Raw genomic sequence first — 24055 nt, 5'->3', positions numbered from 1 at the left:
CAACAACATACTGAAAGTTCATACCGGGCATTCTCACACTCTTAAACACATGAAGGCCATGCCTGCAAACACTAGTGGACCAAACATATCTGGCTGTCACAGTTGTTAGTGCAGACACTCGTCAGTATGCACCACTCATGCATTGCACACACAGTGGATAGGAATGCAGACATACATGTAAGGACAACACACTAAGCCAAAGGTAAGACATACATAGATGTGTGGAAGAGGGTGACTGTGACAAGGAGCCATCCAAACCTGTCCCACCAAGCAAACAGCCAAAGGGCCCCAACAACATGAGTTTCAGATGCCACTCACTGTAGTTACTATCCGTCAGTATCTGTCAGCATTGCAGACTATGTGGTGCACATGCCAGCTGTGCAACATGACTGTACAAGGAAGTAGTCATCTAGCAGCTGTATACATGTACCTGTGAAATATGACCCTGTGTATGCCCACATGTGGCATGTCAACCGCCCATGCACACACACTGCCCACCCCATAGCCCTACAATGACAGGCCTGCTGAGGTCATCCACTGTAAAATACACCTTTGAGGGAGTTGTAGCCCAGTAATCTCTGTGGCATGTCCCATAACTGCGTACTGCTGTAATATGATAAACTAGATAGGTAGGAGTTTAAATCCCAGACATAGCAAATGTGTGTGTGCATTTGTGTGTATGTCTGTCTGACTCTGTCTGTGTAGAGAGCAATGCGTTTTTGGGTAGTCACACTCCCCGCAATTGAAATGCTCTACATTGGTAGAGCTGCTGATATCACCCACCTAGAAATGCATCTCTGGGGAGTTTGTAGCCCAGTAGTCTCCATAGCATGTGCCATAACTGCAGACTGCTGTGGTGTGATATATTAGGTAGGAGTTCTAATCCCAGACTTGGCAAGTATGAGTGTGTTTGTGTGTTTGTCTGTCTGGCTCTGTCTGTGTAACGAGCAATGCTTTTTAGGGTAGTCACACTTCATGCAATTCGTATGCTCTACTTTGGCAACGCTGCTGATGTCATCCACCTAGAAATATACCTCTGGGAAGTCTCTAGCCCAGTAATCTCTGTAGTGCATGTCATAACTGCATACTGCTGTAGTGTGATACATCAGTTAGGTAGGAGTTCTAATCCCAGACTTGGCAAGTGTGTGTGTGTTTATGCTTGTGTCTGTCTGTGTAGAGAGTAATGCTTTTTAGGGTAGTCACACTACATACAATTTGAATGATATACTTTGGTAAGGCTGCTGATGGCATCCACCTAGAAATACACAACTGGGAAGGATGTACCCAAGTAACCTCTGTAGCACTTGCCATAACTGCGTACTGCTGTAGTGTGATATAGAACTCTGGTAGGGTTCTATTCCCACCCATGGCAGTTCTGAATGTTATGTGTGTTTTAATGTCTGTGTAGGGCGCAATGCATTTTTGGATAGTCATACTCCATACATTTCAAATGCCCTACTTTGGCAACCCGGCTGATGTCATTCACTGTGAAATACACCTTTGGAGAAGGAGTTCTCCAGTATTCCCCATGGCGCATCCTATAACAGCTTCATGCTGTAGTGTGATATAGCACCTCTGTTAGGGGTTCTATATGCACACATGTCAGTTATGGATGTTTTGTGTGTGTTTCAATGTCTGTGTAGGGAGCACTGCATTTTAGCCTAGCCACACTCATTACAATCCAAATGCCCTGCTTTGGCAATCCTGCTGATGTCATTAAATGTGAAAAATACCTTTGAGAAAGGAGTACTCCAGTAATCTCTGTGGCACATACTATAACTGCGTACTGCTGTAGTGTAATACAATAGTTAGGTAGGAGGTGTAATCCCAGACATGACATTTGTGTGTGTGTCTGTGTTTGTAACCCGTATCCTGTGTGGAGGTGGTTGTGAGTGTGTAACAAATGGGCCCAATGTGGATTGGGTTTTGCAAATATTTTATATGGTGGCTCTAGTATATATTACAATGTCCACCATACAGGGATGTGAAATAGCTGAGATGCAGGGGTGTAGATCCATACCCATACATGTGACATCAACACCAGGCAAACAAAGTTAGGAAACCTAGTATTAGCCGAACAACACTCTCAACCCATGCCTCATACACACACACACACACACTCGCCTAGGCAACACCCGCTATGTTTGTAGTACACTGCATATTGCCCACTGATAGTAACTATGGAATGATTGCAGTGGCCTACAGAGGGCATGGCACCCTGCCATCTGTCCAGTAGGCACATACATGCAGACAGTGCACCACCCCCATGTTCCCCACTGGACACCTGCAACACCTGTGGTGCCATCAAATGTGACCCACAAAGGACATACCATGCCTGAAAACATGCCCTGTATGGACAGATGCCACTGACTCCAGGGTATGCCATTAGCATGCTATCAATGTAGGTGCAGGGTAAACCTGCTGTTCATTACCAGTTCTTGCCACATGAGGCCAGGACTGGCACATCTGATGATAATCTGTGTACACATCAAGGGACAGTCACCACAGGTACAGTTCCACATGTCACTGTACATGCATGTAGGAGGTGTGCACATCACAGACACCATCCATGTCATGGACTAAGCAACACATTAATGGCAAGCAATGCACCGTATTGCCCACATGCATTCATCACCCAGGTGACTGGATGGTGAATACAATACCCACCTGTGTGGGCAAATCCAGAATCTACACCCCTAAGCCACAATGCAGACCATTGTCATGTAGCCTGATGCCAAGGTGTACCCATCACCTAGCCTTGTATAGCTGTCTGGCACAGTTCACCACTACACACCAGTGAATCAATGCACCCATGCATGCCAGTGTGTGTGTGTGTATGTGTGTGTGTGTGTGTGTGTGTGTGTGTGTGTGTGTGTGTGTGTGTGTGTGTGTGTGTGTGTGTGTGTCTGTGTGTTGTATGATGCATATGTTCACATTCACACTCACTACAACCCCCACTGGCATACTGCATCATGCTGTCTGTTGTCAGACACCTCCCTAAACCCTTTGGCCATATAACCTCTGTATGACCCCTGTGGTGCATGTGATACCTGCACAGTAATGTGTTGTGGCAATCTCACTAGTGATGGGTTGTATTCCTGGACCTGCCAAGTGTGTCAATGTGTGTGCATCACTGTGAGAATGTGGCTGTGTTGACGCTGGCACCTGTTCATGCAGACAGGTACGTGTACTACACCTATCATATAGCTACCATATCCCTGTTGCAGATGTCACTCACCATCACATATATGTTCTGAGGGCTCCACAACATGTAACCTATGTGGCGCATCCAATAACTGCATAGAAATGTGAAAGCACTACATAGTCATTAGGGGGTTGATACCCTGTGCTAGTAGGTGTGTGATACAAACATGCTTAAGTTTTACTCTCCCACCCCTCCCTGACTTGTCTTTGCCTCTGTCTGCCTCTCTCACTCCCCCTCTGGTGGATGCGGAGACCTACACTTGCTTTGCTTAGGCAGCAGCATGTGTATTTTAAGTGATGCTCATAATCAGCTGATGGCCTCTGCATGAATTGCAGCCCTCCCCTAGCTGATTGGATGTGAAAAAGCTGTGGTAACATTCCCATAGCCAATAGCATGGAAACACACTCCAATATCTAGGAACATCATGTTGGTGTTGGCCCTTTTCATTCTCTGTGAGCAGGAACTAGATCTGTTATTTGGCAAACAGAATCTCAGATGGATTGGGATTTACCTCTAACAACATACACTGTAGAAACAGGACAACACACAGGAGGGGAATGTGCCTGACCTGACTACTGACTGTAAGTGCTGCTATACTGCATTTGAAGTAATGTTAGTTTAACAGTGTGTGTGTGGAATTGGCTGGCCTACATGCTTTAATAATTGCCATGTCAGTTCTATATTTAAGAGGAATCCCCATCTGTAGGGTCATCTGCAGACTGGGCAGTGTGTTGTGCCTTTGGTTTCATATGTTACCCACAGAGCATCTATCTGTGAATTGCAGAAAGTGTGAGGATTGCAGTCTGTAGATGGTGAAAGTCGTGACAGTTACTGACTTCATATCCCTCATAGCACATATGTTGCAACAAACCCTGTTACAACAGTAAATGTATGAGGTTATCACAGCAACATATCAATACTGGCCCTGTGTATGTGCTTCCAGCCACAACTCAGTCAACCTTTGTACATATGTCATGCATTAAGAGGTGCATATGTGCTGTACACTATAATTAGTGTTATCATATCTGATAATCCAGTGAGATATCAGACTGCTACACATGTTATGTACAGTAGGTGTTATATTTGGTGACATAACCTGGACATTCTGTGGTTGCTTGTACAGTACTGAGGTCTGTGTACTTATGGTGAATGTCGACAGTGTGTGTATTGTTAATATGTACTTTGGCCTGTGTAGAGACTGTGGTAGATGTCATTGTTCTAGGTCTCATCCTATCTGATGTTACATGCTGCTCCACTTTATGTTACCGTATTGGCTTACATGTTTGTAGGGCCATACACACATGTCTCATACCACAGACAGACATCAGACCAATCTGTGTAGCAGCCCAGTATATTTAGGGTTTTTCTGTGAGTGGCATATATGAGGATGGTGTTGAACAGATAGTCCATATACTGTAATATTATGCTAGCTTACCATATGTGGCTGTGGCTGTGTTCACATTGGTTGTGGTTATGCACTTTCACACAGGTGTATTTTACCCTGTGCTGTGACCTGCCTGTAGAGCCTGCTATATATGCAGGTACATGTGCATTCCCCCATAGGAGATGTACGCCAGCATTGAGCAGTCTGCCTGTAGCCTGCACAGTGCATTGTTAAATGCCTAGCAGCTTAGAGTACTTACTCAGTGAGATGTCATTTCCAGATACTTGTCAGATGTACTGCTGCCAGGCCTCCCTTAACAGTCATGTATGTCAGATAGAGCAGTGGGATGCTGTACAGATATATGTCAATATCTAGTGGGTAGTATGTGGCCATAGTACCCCCCATACCAGTGGTTATTATGTGTCAAGACAGACATGGGTGTGTGAATGCATAACCTATGGTGACAAATGTATACCAGTTGTTATGCGTTATACCCATCTACATGGCTGTTAACATCCATATTGTCGGGCTTGGTCCACATGTTTTGCACTAAGGGGTTCTGTGTATACCTCTGGACTGTACAGAGTGTGTCAGAATGTCCACATATAATGGACAATATCTCTGCTGCAGTCCACAGGGGCATTACGTGGTAGCAGCGGTACTGTACTATGATGTCCTTAGGATGTCTGTCAGTAGCCAGTGGGGCACATGTGAAAAGCAGATATGACTTCCCAAACACACCATGTCTGTGAAGAAAATCCCAATTACAGTAGCAATAGTCTACTAATATACCTGCTATACATACCTGACATCCCCTTGCACCACAAAGTTGGGACTATTGGGACTGGGGTAGGGCTACACTCCATGTTCAGGACATATGGTAAAGAAATATGTACTTATAATTATCCAGATAAACCAAAAAGCACCAAGAGGATAACCACAAAAACAGGTGTAGATGGTAGAATGTGCTCCAATACAAACTTTAATAAAATGATTAGCACTTCCGTTAAGTAAAATACAAAACTTCATCAGATCAACCACAGCATTCCCATGTTCCCATTTTATCTAATCCAAGAAAGTCACATGACACTTTCATATCCAGTTTTTAAAGAAACAGAAAAGCACAAAACTGGTTAATTCCGCAAAACAACCCACATACATGTAGAATAAAAACATAATATCCATAATGAATTCAGAAGTATATATAGTCATATATGAATTTAAAAAAGTATTAAAATGAATATAATAAATATATAATGAATAATAATATATTGTATAAAATGTGAAATAAATAAATCTATCTACACTGTGCTCTAAGTTTCAAGATACAGTCAATGGATGCTACTTCATTAAGTCCAGGATAGCCTACAGCAGCTAAATATAAAATCCAAAATAATTCCTTCTTTTCCAATAGCAATTGCCAAGGACCCCACCTCTCATTTGGTACTACTTGTTCAATAACAATAAATTTAAAATAATGCCCGGGGAATCCAAGTGTATGTCTATATAATGCATTTTGTTTTAACTTTAATGTCATATATATGTTCATATATACAACATTTTAATTTACGTTCTGTTTTTCCTATGTAAAAGGCACAACAAAGTTGACATAGAGCACCATACACAACCCCCATGCTGTTACAATTAAATCTACCTCTCATTTTAAACATGTATCCATTGATGTCAAACAGTTCCCCGGTGTGAATATAACTACAGTGAGAACAACATCCACACTTGGACATCTGGGAAGTTCTAGCAGTATTCCCATTCTTATTTGATTTTTCCACCAAATTTTTTCAGATTCGGTCCTCTGGACCAAACAATAGAAGTTTTTTCACAAAGTTTTGTTCTGATAGCCCCATCTTCAGTAATAATATGCCAATTTTAAAAATAATATCATGAACATTTTGATTGTCCACAGTAACCCCCAGATTCATGAAGCCTGCGCCAGGTGCAGACATAGCGTATGCGGGACAACGCCAAATATGTCCGCCGAGCGATTCAGGTACGAACCAACTCCACGTGCACTACCGGCGTACGCTAGATCTATGCAGCCCTCAGCATAGGTATGCAAATGACCCCATGCGCAGTGTCGCACCATGCTAATGAAGGCATACAGTGATTCACAAAGTGGTGCAGGCGTAGCGCAATCCCATGGAAATGTAAACCAAAAAACATGGTTTACATTTTCAGAAACAGAACATCGGAGTTATGGAAGCAGACCTGACTCATGTATTACAAAGTTAACATATGCCAATGATGAAATACACAGCCAATGGCACAAGTAAAGATGTACAACACCTAAAAAACAACATTTAATGTCATGTCCACAGTAACGCACAGTACAACCGCAGGGCATGTGTGCACAAACAGGAATACAAAGGAAATATATACAAATGTCATAAAATTGCAATGAAAGACAAATCAGGATTGCACCATAATATGCAATGATAGGCATGGCACACCACAAGCAAGGCGCAAGGGTTGCCAAGGGCCTGCGACAGTGTTTGGCGCTGTAACTATGAATTAGTAGTCAATGCCATGCAAATGAGGCAGGTAATACTGAATCGCAAACGTCCCGCTGGATTAATGATGTACCTGACGGCGCAACGCTATAACACCGAGGAGTGTATCAGAGGTGATACATGACATCAGTAGAGGGGTGTGCCACCGTATCAGTAAGCACATTGGAGCAATGCAAATCTGGCCTGGCCGTTGCTAAGCAAAGCTGCAGGACAGGGGTGGGAAGGAAGGTATAGAACCGTTTAGCTGAGAGCACACATGGTGCCCAAAAGTGCATGTGTACGGGGATGAAATTGTACCCGAAACATGGTAAGCGGATGCACGAGCCGTGAAGAATAGCACAAACAGGAAGGTCAGGGGAAGAAAAGCAGGAAATGCCGAAGCAGGGTAATTGGTGTACTAATGAGCAATTAACACCAATCAACTCACGGCAGCCAATCGACGGCAGTAGACAAGCCTGCATGCAGAAACCTGCAAAACAGGATAGGGGAGGAATAGGATTGCAAAGAAAGGAGGGGAGGACTTGGAATGCAAAGATAGGAGAACTGTCATAGCAGAGCAAAGCAAACCCACAGTAGACCAGCAATAGCACACATTATGCAAGATAAGCCAGGTCTAGGAAAGTACAAATGAAAGCAGGCAGCTGGATGCATGCCAGCAAATGGTAGGGGTGTAACATGCACAAATGTAAATGGAAGGGCAGAAGATAATTCACGGCATCCAAATGTAATGCAACACCAAAGGCAGCACAATAGTGGTTCCGTTAATAAAACACAGAAGATACCCTGTAGCCACGATCGTACATACACACCCTATGACATCATCAGTGTTCACAGCAAAACAGTATAAAGTGTGAAAGCACCAAACACACACCTGTGTATTCCCAAACACCGCACCATAGGTGTAAACAGATGGGGAACTTTTAAAATGTACATGTTGGGAGCTGCCATAGCTGTGATTCATCAGCATGTGTTACAGACCAACGGTGTTGTGGAGGATGATGCCGACAACCACCATAGGCCTCGGAGGAGGAGAAGAGTGTTCAGACCAATGGTAACCTACCAGGGGCTACATGATCTGGAGAAAGTAGAGCGTTACAGGGTGGACAGGGCCATCTTACAGCAAATAGTAGAGCTGTGCCGGCCACGCCTGAGAACCAGAAACAACAGAGGGGAACCCATCCCAGTGGACACGAAGGTATGTGTAAGCTTGCGAATACTAGCCACAGGTACCTTTCAAAGGCCAACTGGAGATATAAGGGGGATCTCACAGGCATCGGCATCCAGGGTACTACACCAGTTCCTGGATGCCATGTTACCACATGCCAATGAGCATATATATTTCCCCCGGACTCAGGAGGAGTTGGCCAGCAATATGCGTCACTTCCACCGTGTGGCAAACTACCTGGAGGTACTGGGTGCGATAGACTGCATGCAAACACAAATCAAGTCACCACCCGGGGAGTACGGTAGGTGCTACATAAGCCGCAAGGGATTCCACTCCATCAACTGCCAGGTCATGTGCAATGCCCAGGGCATTATCATAGATGTGTGTGCTGGCAGCCCTGGAAGCTACCACAACTCCCATATCTGGCATGCCTCACAGCTGTATCAGGTATTTGTCAGGGGGGACATCCCACAAGGCCACCTTGTAGGGGATGCTGGCTATGCACTAGAACCATGGATGATGACCCCCATCAGAAATGCACACACACCAATGCAAGAACGCCATAATGAGGCACATGCACAAACCAGAATCATCATAGAGCGTGTGTTCGGGATGCTGAAATCATGGTTCCGGTGCTTGGACACATCTGGTGGAGCCTTGCAGTACTCTCCAGGCACATGTGCCCACATCTTCATAGTATGTGCCATGCTACATAATATGATCCTGTGGAAACAGCTGCAGCAGGGTCAAAATGGGGGAGGGCCTCACAGCCCACCGCAATTGCCAAGGCCAACACAGGTATAGAGGGATCCAGACCACGGACACACTGTGCCAGCCCCAGTAGGCAGATGGAGGCGTGCCCAATATGCCTACGCCTTGACAAAGAGGAAATGTATAGCACATACCTTGACAGTGTAGGTTCCCACGGACTGACACCCCTCCCCACCTGCACACACAGTAACATGGATGGCACACAAGCACGACTACCTGTAAATTGTGATGTATAGGTGGCCCACTGTGTAATCCTACATAGGCAGCTCTCAAACATTGTACATGCAACAGCCATTGGAACACAGAAATGTCAACACCTGAACAGTAGATGCGCCTATCAGCATCTGTTGGTGCTGTATGTATATGTTCTCAGGTACATCAGTAGGTACACGCCCGATTGTCAGAGGCAAAACACCAAATGGGGTGAACAGTGACTCCCGTCACCACAACATTGAGTAAGCAACTGTCGCTTACTGGAGGAGAGGCAATCGTGGGAGCACATGTGTGTAAGCACTGTCCTACACACACTCATCACGGAGTCCCTGCTGCATTACTGAGGGGCTCCACAAAATGTAATCATGGATGTTGTGTCAAGGCAGGGGATGTACCCATGACAGGCATTCGTCACCCCGGCATGCTGCATCAACGGTCATATGAAGGTGTAGCAAATTATCGGGTGTAGCTAATTGTGATATACATACCCAATGCCGGAGTACAGCCAGTAAACATCACATGGACATACCATTAACTGGACTCATCAATTTGTAAACTAACGGAGTTATCCATGTGAGTGTAGTGTGGAGTAACTGCTGTAGTGTACTGCACATATAAAATGACATAATACATGTACAATCCCCAGATGTCTAAGTGGTACATGCAGTGACTGTCGTGCATGTTCCCGGTCTCACGTCCCGCAAGGGATGTAACATAATCCCGAAGGCACGGGTAATGCATTCCGGATGTAGGTCATCAGAATATGTGTAGCACACGTTAGTGGGAATAAGCATTGCCCACAGCTGGTAAGCGATGTTTAAATACGACTATACAGATATGCTCGAAACAGGGCTAAGCGTCACCGACCACTGTGCAGATCACGGTCAATGATGTACAGAACAGGTGAAAATAGCATTAGTCACCCCTGAACAAATAGCGCCTGCTCTGAAGGGTAAAACGACCACTGCCAGGAGTGGAACAGGCATTCATGTATACAATCACCCAACACTATTGCTAGGCAAGATGTACGTACGGTAGGGTTGCCACAGTTCAAATGACCAATGTGGGACATACTCCAGATGTCTGCAGGATGACACATATACCCGGCCAGTATGAAAACCAGAACGTCAGTGTTTTGCATAGATAAAAAGCTTATTCTAGTAATGGTTGCAGGTACGTGTTCCATGTCCTGTAACATGTAGGTGGGTCAGATACAGAATAAGTGTTTTATGCAACTATGACATAAACTATAGGGAATATGTTTGTCCCAAAGTCGCAGGACATTTGCTATGTTCACAAATATTACGCAGGACACAACTGCACAAAGAGGGATTGTCCTTCGCAAAGTGGGATGGGAGGTAATCTTATGGCAGGTGTGTAATGTGACAGGTACTGACACAAATGTGCGGAGTCCAGGAAACACAGTATACACTGACAAACAGACAATGAAAGGCATAGCATGCCTGTCATCACCCCTGTCCAAGATATGTATATATATATATATATATATCTATATATCTATATATCTATATATATATATATATATATATATATATATATATATATATATATATATATATATATATATGTATATATATATATATAAATATATATATATATATATATATATATATATATATATATATATATATATATATATATATATGTGTGTATATATATATATATCTACACATATATATAATACAGATAGAAAGGGCGATAGTGTGATATATGTCGATATATAATTGGTCACTGATATCTGCAAATATATAGATAGGTCGACGATATTCAAAACACCTTTGCTGTACAAATAAATAGGATACCACCAACTATGGAACGTGTCACACACCGACACACGTAACCAGGATGCTGAAAGACAGAAAGAACACAGTACTGGACAGTAGAACTGCGAGCAATATGACGATAGTAAGGACATGTAGTCACTGCTGCCAGCGGTGCAGTCCACATAGGTACCGTGTACAACTGTGGTTGTGAGTGATGTAGCCTGTGTATGTGTGTGTTGAGGGGGCCACGTGTGTTCCTGTGTGACTAAAGTGTGTGTGTGTGTGTCTGCATCGTGTGTCTGTAGGTGGCAACTCAGAGGTAGATGATTACGGTAGGTGCGAGTATAGCTAGCCACAGGCATGCGGTAAACACCTGTGCCACATTGGGAGGGACAGCCCCCCCTGGGCAGGTGTGTTCTGACATGAAATATTACAAAGGGCAACTGTCCGAGAGTTTAGGACATTAGTATGTCCCAAATATTATGCAATAGTTGCAGGAAATACTCATGCCTGTATGTAAGAAACGGAAATGTTACAAGCAAACTGATAAGTAGTTAAGGACCAAGAACTATTGGTATGTAATGAGGATAAAAGTATGTGCTATCCTGTGTACTGACCATGGCCAAATGTCAGCCTGTAAACACCACTGTGTGACCTGCAAGTGTCCAACTATGGCCATATGAAAAGGTGGCAAGCCATGTCACAGAGGGTCTGACACCAACACCAGTGCAATGACTGCAAATATCTGGGACAGACATACACAGGATAGCGGTCATTTACAAATATCCCTGCACATATTGCTATACATCCGGAGGTATGGAAGTATCAACCTCACCTGCATACCATATAGAAACCAATTGACAACGGCCCAAAGTAAATTCCCATAACAGAAGTCTATTAAGTGATAGCACTGTAATTAGGGAAGGGGCCCACACACATATATATGGACTACGTAGAAATGCAATCCCCACAAAACCGCATATGCTACGTACACCCGACTACATCCCCCACACTGGAAACAATAGCAATACAGACCATAACCACAGCCCAAACATCTAGTTAGTCAATTACATCTGCTGAACCGTTAACATACCTTGTGAGAGACACATTTAAAGGCACCGTGCAAAATTGTATCCATCGTATAACGGAACAAACGGCGATGTTACAGGTGTTTGCAATAGTCTTTTATCAGACGGGTGGGATGACAGGTACAGTCACAGGTAGAACCACATACTCAAGCCGTCACACACAATCCACAGGGGACATGACTCCAAAATAGACTTGGCTCTACACATAGCAGTTGCAATTACACACAACAAAACACAATACAGGCCGTCTCCCCAAAGGCAGGGCAAATGGCCAACACCCAAGTGTAGAATTTAATTATACCCCACTGTTGCCACGTAATTGGTGAATGGAGTAGCTGCACAGCTGAAGTGCACATAATTAGTCACACCGGACCACCAATTGGCTGCAGTAAACCACATGTTGCAGGTATAGACGTATATAAGGATGACTTGCCAGATATGCAAACTGTATGCTCATACCGTAAAACAGTTTAAAGAGTGATACAGAAGAGTGAGATAGAGACAAAATAACGGAACGATGTCAAGGTATGTAGAACACTAATTGTATGTATAGTATGTTCTGTATTAAGTTATGTCAGTGTATGCATAGCCTGGTTTGCAGTAATGAAAAGTGTCCGCCATGCATAAAGTGGGGAATGGTATTTATGTAGTGATGTCTTGCTGATCGTACTAATGTTTGTAGAAGTTGTGCGTCCAGCAGTGGGCCACAAGGTAAACAGCACAGACACCACAAGGGATGCAACATGATGGCTTTAAACAGAACAATGTCATAAGACCCACCGTCAGTGGCAGGGTATGTCCAGTAAGTACGTGCCATAGCAGGGGATAGTATATGTGGATATACTGTAACAGTACGCATGTGTATGGGCATATAAAGTCAATGACATGTCTAAGGTGGACCCCCTGTGCAAGTATGCTTTGAATTATGGGATACCATGTAAAACATGTGTAATGTATAGCACAGTAGATTGATATGTCAGATATGCTACACAGGAGAACAGGCATATGATGCATAACAAAGATATTGTATAGTGATGTGAGTAGTATGTAATTAAATTATGTATAAACAGTTATGATGAAATAAATAATGTAATCCACTCTGTGCATTTGCAAAGGATGCAAACATTACTCCCATACTAGAATAGCAGAAGAGATGTGACAGACAAACATGAACATGATTGCCGTGTACAATAACAGGATACATATGGCCTGTAGTCACGGGACATTGTAATAGCGTGACAGCTAATCTAACTGGAAGGGCTGTTCCAGTAACCATGCACAAAGGACGTGTAATAGCTCCACAGGTTCATAGTGGGGTACCATGCAGTCTGGCAAGTCTATGTGTAACAACAACTACAGTGTGCACACCAGTGGCACCTCTCTAGGGTAGTATCCTGTAAACAGAAGAGCCATGTGTAACCTGCATCTCTGCACAGTACAGCCACTGCTGTGATCCCTGGCGTACATGTGTCCACCATCCACCAAGCGAAGTATCACATGAACACTGCTACTGACTGTCCATGCGTGATTTACATAGGAATCATGTCCCAAAGCATGGTGAGTCTCCGGTCTGGGAATGCAACACCCAAGCACACGCCACACACTATCGTGTGTGTGCACATATCCATGAGCATCATGCTCATAATGGCTATTGTTTATGTTGTGTATGTGGAGTATATCCATTAACATATTTGCAGACATGGGCCCCCTCTTTGCAGCAGAGGTCACCCCTGAGTATGTAGTCCGCAAATGTGCACAGACGTGGTGTCTGTACATAAGCCGCAAACTTTAACTGTCGTAGCTCAATAAACGTCATGGCGTTTTAATGTTGAGTTATGTAAAGCTGTTGTGTAAGGTACACCATAAGCGGGGTGTTGTACCCATGGAAGTGTGTATAAGTCAGGTGTTCAGAGGTACAATGGGTGTCTATGTACCAGCTACACACCCAGTACAGACATGTGTGGACATGTAGAAGGATATTCATGCCACAATGGCAATGTGGTAATCACAGGAGTGTGTGCGACATACATTTGTCTTACAAACACGTACAATGCAACATGTATGTAGGGGACTAACACCTATGTTATAACCAGTGGGTGGATGGTGAATTGCAAAGGTGATGTTCATACCAAGTGTCATGCAGGTAGAGACCATGATGTTCATATCGGTATCCATCACAGTGACACCTGTATGGATGGGGTCTGTATCAGCTGGTGGAGCAACAATGGCGCTGGGTATGCAGTGGTCTGTAAAGCTAGGCAGGGAAGTCCCCTCAGTGGTAGCCTGTACCTCAGGGAAGCATATACCGAACATGAGGGCCCCATGACTGAGGACTGTGGTATGCCAAGTGTAACTGGAATGCAGTATGTGATATGGTATGCCACCCTCAGTGTGTGTGTCCCGTCCATTAGCCACTTTGCATAACATCCGGAGACATATGTTGTGATGTGCAGGTGGATGTGTATGTTGTCAATACCAGAATGGAGAATGGTGCTGAATGGCAGTGAGAGGACAATGTAGGCTGTGTGGACCCCCGTGTCGTCATCAACTACTCTGGTGACTGTATGAAAAATGTTCAACAGGTGTAGGAGGCATGCTGTGGCCCCATCAAGACCAACCCAGCTGGCATCAAAGGATTGGAGCACAACAAAGACTCAGCGAATGATGTCCATGATGCTGTGCCCTATAGCCGTGCATAACAGTCCAGTGAGATGTGTAGGGCAATAGTCCCAGTCGTGCATTGTGGCGCCACTTGTGTGGAGTGTTACTGTCGCTGTGTGCCAGTCAGGGGCCACAATGTCTGGTACAAGGCTATTACTGAATATGGTATCCCAGTGGGGAGACATGCATTCAGTGGTCTGTGGACATCACAGCCTGGGATTTTGTAGGGTGACAAGGGGCCTGTGTCCTAGGACATATAGAATGCAGGTCAGTACTGTGTAGGTGTGACCACAGGTACACCGCAATGTTCCTGCAAGGAATGTGGCCCCGTAAGGAGTGAGAGGGTGTAATGTTAGCATTGAAGCCATCAGACAGCATGTTGCCAATATCACCTGTTACTGTCATGTTCCAGAGTGACAGTTGTATGTGTGAGCAGATGTGGGTATTGCATACGACTACTGACATACCACCATAATGCCTTGTGGTACATCTCGGAATGTGTCACAGTAATGTGTACGTAGCTAGTTATGGAGTATGTGATGAGGGATCCCGTGGCCCTACTAAGGCTGACCAGTGAGTTACCCCACCCATGGGAATGTACACCACTGTGCAACAGCCCCCACCTGTTGTTGTAAAGTATGTCTGTGGGACTGCACCCCCAGAGTGTCATCTGTTATCTGGTGTGTACCATCATGGCTCTGTGTGGAATAGCATGAACCATATTGTCGTGTGCATGCTAATGAAGTGCACTGGGGTATGTCTCAGCATTTGCATGTGCATTGTCCACCTGCACGTGTGTCACAACAACAACTACCGCTGTCATATGATATCTGTAGTAGGTGTTGTAGTACTCATCTACAGTGTATGCCGTGAAGTGTGTGGTGCCGGTATGTGGCTAACAAGGGTGAGTAGCATATGTTCGGATTCCACCTATGAGGGGATAACCCCAGTTGTGGAACAGCAGTCACATGTTGGTACTGTCCATGTCAAGGATACTGTTGGTCTTGGAGGTGGTGTATGGGTCGAACAAGCCGAGCGGAGGTTATGACTCACGCACAGTGTACACCTAATATGTCGGTACATGTGCTGCTATCACAGTTACGTGTGGGTTACTGTCAGTCTCACATCAGTAGCAGCAGTAGTTCCGGACAGTAATATGCACATGGAGCACCTGTGATGCATTGTGCTAAGTAACCAGCCGGGATGTGTGTACAACATAGTGGAATATGGGGACACCTCAGCCGTGGGTGTGCCAGTCCAGGTACGTGCTTGAGAGGTACAGTCTGTCTATAACCAGTCATTGCAGGTGTGCTCTGCAGAGCCAAGATGCAGGTCCCAGTCACTGCAGAGATATTGAAGTGGTGCAGTATCAGGTGTGCCTTGCTTGCGTGCGTCAGAGAGGATGATGTCAAGCATTGTGTGACATGACCACATGCTTCGTTAGCCAGTTCCCATTCTGGTGGTGACTGTTATTGGACACTGTGCAAGACAGGCAGTATAAAAGCAGCAAGAGTCCAACATGTGATTTGTACTCCCAGGGCTGACAGGTGCAGGTCAACTGTGCCACAGCATCATGTTGTTTGACCAGGTCTGTCAAAGTGGATGTATACTAGATGCCTGTGGAATGACAGCAGAAGCATGGACAACTGTTGGGAGTGACACAGTCATTCGTAGTACAGTGGTAACAGGTCCGGATGACCGCAAAATGCTTCCCAGGGCTTGGACCACACCATCAGGGCTACAACACTGGTGGGCTATTGCATGTCCCTGCACACGTAGTCTGTGTCCTGAGATATAACTTCAGTCACACAAACATGGAAGATGAGTCACATCGTACCTGCTGAGTTGTGGCATGTGTGCATAGGTTATGTTGCAGAACCAGTTATTTGACAGCAGGATGTAAGTGACTATCACCTAGTGTAGCCTGCTGAGTGGAACAGCAGAAAGACCACCGACAGTCACCTATGACAGGTGTGTTGTGTATGTTATGACACCCTATTGGCTGTATGTGATGGGCACACATGTCTGTGGGCTATAGGTTGGTGTTGTTGAGTTTGGCGATGTGGGCTGCCATTGGTGCCCACACAGAGTATGGAGGGGTACTGTACAAGGTGTCTCCATATGTGTGGCCTGTGGTGGGGATCATGTGGGACTATGTGATGTGTGGGGTGCATTGAAAATGTTGCACATCCCCACATGACTGTCAGGTGCAGTCAGGGTTGGTGACAGTATAACCCCCAGCAGGGCTGCATATGTGCATCCCCCACAGGCTGTACTGTTGTATGTTGGGAGGTGTGCATTGACTGTATACATGAGAATAGCTCTATTGCCACATGTACAACATAGTCATCATAGTGACAGGCAATAGCACTGGTATGTGCCAGTTGGACATGCCTGTATATAAGTGGCATGTGCCAGGTGGACACGCAGTATAAACCACATGTCTCATGAGGTATGTGAGTGATGTGTGTATGACAGCTGTTGTACTGTAAGCAAGCTGGAAATGTATGGACAGACAGTGTACCTGTGAGGACTGGTGTGAAATGTGTGCTAAACTAAGCAGTAGCTCATAACGTGCCAAGAAGCTCTGAACAAGTGCCGAGCATGCTCATACATTACAGATAGGGTGTTGGATAATATCAACCCACAAGTGTTGACGACAGTCATGATTGGTGGCACCGCATCAGAATACTGCCGGGTATGGAGTGCAAGTCCATGAACCATTATCAATGTAGATGTTAGCAGTAGTACAAGACAGTACGGATGTTCGGCTACAAATGAATTTGTATGTCACAGCATTGTTCTACTAGTGGCCTGTTGACAGACTCACAACTACTAAAGGTGCTACAGTGACCTGTGCATATCACACGGTGTCAGCTAGAGTAAACCAGGGTTAATGTGTTGTACCACACCCGCATTGTAGCCCATACCACACAGACAAATGTCAGCCATCTGTGTATGTGAGGATGTGAATGGCCATGACCTATGGGCAATAGTTGTCACAGTGTTTTGAACAACATACAGAATGGGCTGTGTGTGTAAGGTGTGTGACATATGTGCACATTCTGGTGGATGATATCAGCAATGACACCACTAGTGGAATACTCCCGTACCCATTAAGAAACACCTAGGCTGTGGTCAACATTATGGATACTGTGTTAGGGATGGTGTAGTGCAGTACACCTCCCTGAGCTGGAGACGTCTCCCTGGCCCTTTAGGTAGTCATCCGAGGTACCCATAACATGACAGGGTGGTATCCATGAGCACGGAGATAATTGGACAGGCATACACAGCACCCGTGTGACCAATGTTGGAATACACATCACCCTGCAGGGGTAGGGCCCATGCATGGATGGCCGATACCAGCCTCCACAATACTCACCTCCAGTATGCAGCATGCTATTCACCTTGCATACAGACATATGCCACACTATGCTGTTAGACATGCTAAATGTCCATAGCCTGATCTGAAAGACATACGTCATGGACAACCACCATCCTATGACTAGGATGGCAACATGCCAGACAGATCCCTGTGCCATACCTGTGACATACTCCCGCCATACTATGCATCCCTGTCCACATAGCTGCACATATCATTCCTGTCATACATGGTGTGATGGCCGTATGGTAGATGTAGTATCAACTATCTGGATCAGTAATGTGTCACTGATGCCCCTCGTGGTGGCGTAATGGGTGTTGGATACAGCTAGGAAACACAGCCTGTACATGCTATAGCCAATAACCTTACCTGCGAATGAAGTCCGACTAGCCATTGTCCCATGTCTATCACATGTGCAACACAGGCGATCTGTGGCAGGATGTTGAACAGCTGTACAGTGCAGTGTAGATGTCTATGGCAAAACAGATGCATGTACAGGTTTCCATGTGTACTTGGTGCATTGTCACTGCCCAAATCCAGTAAGGCTGTGTCTGTGTTGATATGTGACATATACACAGCATCAAGGTCAACAGCATTACCGTGGATACATCAGGCATGTGTAGATAGGTAAGAACACCAGTGCAGGCAAACAGACATGCCCACATGAAGACAGACGTCACATGCAGTAGGGACACTAATGAGGTGAAACACATATATGGGGATGATATCCAATGCATACTGGGTGTTACATGTGTGCGACACATACATTCCAGTCGTGTTAGTGTCATGTTGATTTGCAAAGATAACTGTGCAGATGTACTAGAAATGTATGTGCAGCAGTATCACTGTACATCTCTGTAAATGTGACCTGTCACCTTCATCATGTCTTACAGATAATGCCTCATACATGCCTACCAGCATACAGCCGACAGGAAGATGATGTCATAATCCTGTACCTCCATGAGAACTATGAGGTGTTATTTAGCCATGTGCCACAGCACGCACAGCAGCGGGACGACCTGTGGCAGGATCTTCGCAGGAGGGTCAACGAAGTGGGCGGCCACAACCGCACCTACCAGCAGGTGTGCAGACACTGCACGGACTTGATACGTCATGCAAAACAGCGTGCCACTGCAATTGCCAGGGAACAAGTTGGAACAGGTGGTGGGCCACCAACCCAGCCTCCACTCACACACATAGAGGAGCTACTGGTCAGTCTGGGAACACCCTCGGAACAGCCCCCACAAACACTAGCTGCCATCGTGGAGGTGAGTGTCTCCCAACCAATGAGCCTGGAGTTGCCTGGTAAGACAGTACTAAACATATGGCCAGTATATCCCACGTACGTGCATGTGTCAGTGTACATCATGTAATGTAACAACATATGCAAGGTATATGGACACACATGCTTTATGCTACCCTGTGTATGCACCATACCTCTGAACTGTACAGGTATTTGCAGGATGTCCAGATGTCTGCCTCATATTGTCAGTTTGTTCCCCTTAATATCTGTCCCTTTCTGGCAAATAACTGAGGAATGGAGTCATTAAATGATGACATACATTTGTGTTTATGACTGCATATTCTGTGTAAAACCCATGTGCATGCAAACCTATTAGTCTAGCAAATTTCTAAGTTTGTAAGATCAATATGTCACAGTTGTCCCTATATGTCCCCCATCATAGTAGGCTTTGTCCACATTTATTGTTCTAAGAGGTTGAGAGGTATGGCATGCACACATGTGCTTACTATATGCTATTGTACAGGCGAATGTGTTAACTTGCACTGTGCACCATGTGGCTGTCATACAGTCATGGATAATGTTCATACTGCTGTCTCACCCTATACAGGTACCTATGGCATGCCACACAGACAAGAGTCCATTGCAGGTGAGACTGTCATCAGTATCAGGCATGTCAAAGCATAGATCTATTCACCATGTGGCCAGTTAATACATGGATATACAGGTCGCATCACCCATCATCCACACAGGCCACCCATGTGCAATATATACAACTGAAATGACACACAGACATGAAACTACAGTATTTGTCATTGCTACATGTGTGTCCAGCTGTGCATACAATGGTGGAGGTGTTCTACAATGGAGGCTTATGTACTATACAGTGGAACAAAACGTGTGGTACACAAACCAGTACCGCACAGTGAGCAGTGATATGGGCAGACCACAGGTGTCACTATTGTGTTATATGCCCCTGCAATGGTTTCACACATTGTGATGTTCCATCCGACATGCCTGAGACACGTAGCGTTTTGGTTGCAATATTGTCACAATTTCCCACAACCCATACCCCACATACCACACATACACCTGTTGTCTGCATAGCCCTGTGGATGGTGACATATCCAACATCTATGGGTGTATGTCATATGGGACAACACAGACATGTGTGATAGACGGCCATCACATACATGACCAACACATGTGCACACATGGCCATGGGGGGTGGCCAGAGACACATAGCCACACAGAAAATGGAATGTGGATACACCCTGTCCCACTTTGTCCACACATGGTCCAATTACAGCTGTACTAGACCGATTGTACAGGTGAGGTTGTACACTGCACATCCTAAATGCCTGTGCACAGCTAGTGGAGGTGTCAGTGATGTCTACCGCATAAGATGTGTTGAACATGATGTCTGTGTCATAGCATGATGGTAGTCACCTTTACAGATTCCACTGACAGTGACACCAGGCCACAGATACTGTACTTTTCCCCTGCTGCCATAGGACATCACTGTTAGCTGTGCACCTTGTGTGCATGGTACATCAATGTCATGTGAGAAATGGTGACATGACAGGTCCGCTATGTGTGGACATGGTTGCCAGGCAGCTAACACTCTGTAGTCATCGTGCAGGGGTGTCATCTGTATGTCCTCCAGTGACCTGTCACATGACACAGCATGGTTTGTTGTGTATGCACCTCAGCATCGTAGGTCACAATCCACAGGTATGTCATGGGTATGCATGCAGTTCTGGATATGCAATGTGTACATAACATACACTGTTTAGCAATATAGACGCCTCATGATGCCATGCAATGGCACAGTGTCTGTACATCACACTGTACAGCAATGTAGACAGCTCACAGTCCCCTACCATGCCCGTGCACATTTGCTCAACATGCATTCTATCTGTAGGGCATATGGACAACACCGCAATGTGATACCCAGTACGACGCTGTACATGTGTCAGGACACCATTGTGTCAGGCATGCACGCATGTTAATGCACACGTCAGCAGATTACATGTCAAGGTCACGTCAGCCCTGTGTACTGTTATCCTGTTTTGGTCCACATGGTGTATCACGGGGATGCATGCATACTACCATGATCGTGTGAATTGCATGGATAATGATATGACACCTGCCTGCTGTAGTGTGCATTCCATGGGGTATGCTTACAAACACTATTGATGTCTGAGCTGCATGTTGTCAGCTGTATCACAAGCATGCTACATGCCATCTGTCATATCACATCCATGGTGTGTTAGTGTGTGTCAGTGTGTGTGTGTGTCAGTGTGTGTGTGTGTGTGTGTGTGTGTGTGTGTGTGTGTGTGTGTGTGTGTGTCTGTCAGTTTGTGTGTGTCTATTGTAATTTAGAGTCTTTCTTTGCATTCACAGGTGATGTAGGTGCATTACCCTCCTGCAGTCCATCTGATAGTGTCCCCACAGATGCTAGCAGTGATGAACATACGCATGAGGTACAGGCAGGGACGTCAGGGGCTGAATCTGTGCCAACAGTTGCCATCCCAGCTATGTCCCCCTCTTCCCCGCACACAGTTCAGCTGCCAACACATACCGCATCTACAGTGGCCATAGAGGAAGGACAGTCAGTGTCTGTTAGCATTGAACAGGAACATGTGGTGGCTACAGAAGGTGTGTCTCCACACCATGGTGGCAGTATACTGACTGCAGATGTGCCAGACAGGCATGTGGCTGGTGCTGCTCATAGGAGGACCTCTGGCAGACATGCATGTTCCAGACTGTAATGGTGACACAGGCACATGACGGACGGCAGAACAGAGAAGAGCAGAGGCTGCAGAGGGCTGCTATCAGTACCCTAAACAACAACATCCAGGCATTGGCAGGTGCTCAACAGCAGCTTGCTGATGTTCTGGACAGGCAATTGGGTGACATGGTCAGAATCCTCGACCGTGGCATGGCAATCCGCGAGCGTGAGCTGTCTGTGCTGGAACATCTGGTAGGGGTGAGGCATAGGACACATGGACGTAGGCCAGCTACACCACCTAGTGCAGGTCAACGTGAGCATGCCACCTCACATGGCCGCTCCCATAGTGCCGGTACCAGTAGCAGTGCAGCTGGTGTTGCGCTGTCCACACCAGGTCACAGCAGGCCATGGCCCTGGACGTTCCCGGTGGGGACACAGTTCCAGTGGCCATGTGTCATCAGACAGTAGCCATTTTGTACCTCTGCCTGGTAGTGCCCGTGCAACCCCTGGCAGGCACAGGACACGTGTCTGGTCACAGTGAGCTGTACAACCTGGTCTGTACAATCTGGAGCTGTCCATAATACCCTTGTGTAGGCCCCACAAATGACAGAACTGTTTGCACACATACACGCACACAGCAAACACAACCGTAGGGCTCCACAACACCCACATGCATACGGAACAGACATGTCCATTCAAATCACCGGCCCTTACCCACACACATGATGCCATCCTTTGGTGCAGCCTATGCCCCTGGCAAACAGTATCACCCTGTGCATATGATGAAGCCTGTGCCACATCCCTGTCATCCACACCATCGGTGCAGGGATATGCTCAAATGGTCTGATGCACAGGGTGAACAGAATAGTGAGAGGTGTATCTAACATTACTTGTGCATGCATATTGAGGGATGTGTATGTTACATTGGTCATGTGTGAATACTGAGAGATGTGTATGTGACATCAGGGGTGTACTGTCGACATGCATGAGTCATACCATGTAGTCCAGGTGCAGCATGCATTGTGATATGTTGACAGTATGTGTCTCGGTTACAACAGTAACAGCATGTTGGTAATGATGCCCTGGTTCCCTCCTATGGTGTACTGGCATGTGCCTACAGGTAGCAGTGTTTGCAGTCCCCCATGTGTAACTGTGGAGTACTCACAGGCATGTATGGCAATATCAGCATGCTAAACGTACCCTCAACCTGACTGTTGGAAAGTCGAACATGACAAGATGTCCGCACATATACTGCACTTGAAGCATGTGGTCAGTTGAACAGGCTACAGCAGACAGAGATGTGACATACATACCGGGAAACATTACAGGTATGTTGACATGGTGCAGGGGTTGTACACAGCGGTCTGGCCAATGATGATGTTTGAGGCCACTTGATAGCATGAGGCCACACTGTGTAGCAGTAATACCCTGTCACAGTACAAGAACATAGCCACATTCACGGGGTCTACAGCATTATAACGCACACCCCATAGTGTTGAGGTGTGTACCCTTGCCTATGTGGTCATCACCCTCGCAGTTCTTTGCACCCACACGACGTGGCACAGAGAAGGAACATGCACAGGTAGCCAGTACAGCTGGGACCGATTGCATCAACAGGGTAGTAGACTGCATCACCATGAGGGGTTAGTCACCATGAGCAGTTTGTGATCCTGTTTCCACTGTATGGTAGCATACACCCTCACACCAAGCACCAGACAGCCATACATACATACATGCACACACACACTGTGTTGACCAGATATGTGTGTACGGATATCCAATGTGTGTGATGCACCACACCTGCCGACGTCATGCTTTCCACACTGCAGTATGTACAGATCTCTACAACGGTGTACAGGGATGTGTAATAACTGGGACATAGTCCCCACCATATGTGGCATGT

The sequence above is a fragment of the Protopterus annectens genome, chromosome 3.part0 (genome assembly GCF_019279795.1).
Source record: "Protopterus annectens isolate FY-2018-M chromosome 3.part0, PAN1.0, whole genome shotgun sequence".
Taxonomy (NCBI): domain Eukaryota; kingdom Metazoa; phylum Chordata; order Ceratodontiformes; family Protopteridae; genus Protopterus; species Protopterus annectens.
Note: the sequence above shows the minus strand (reverse complement) of the source record.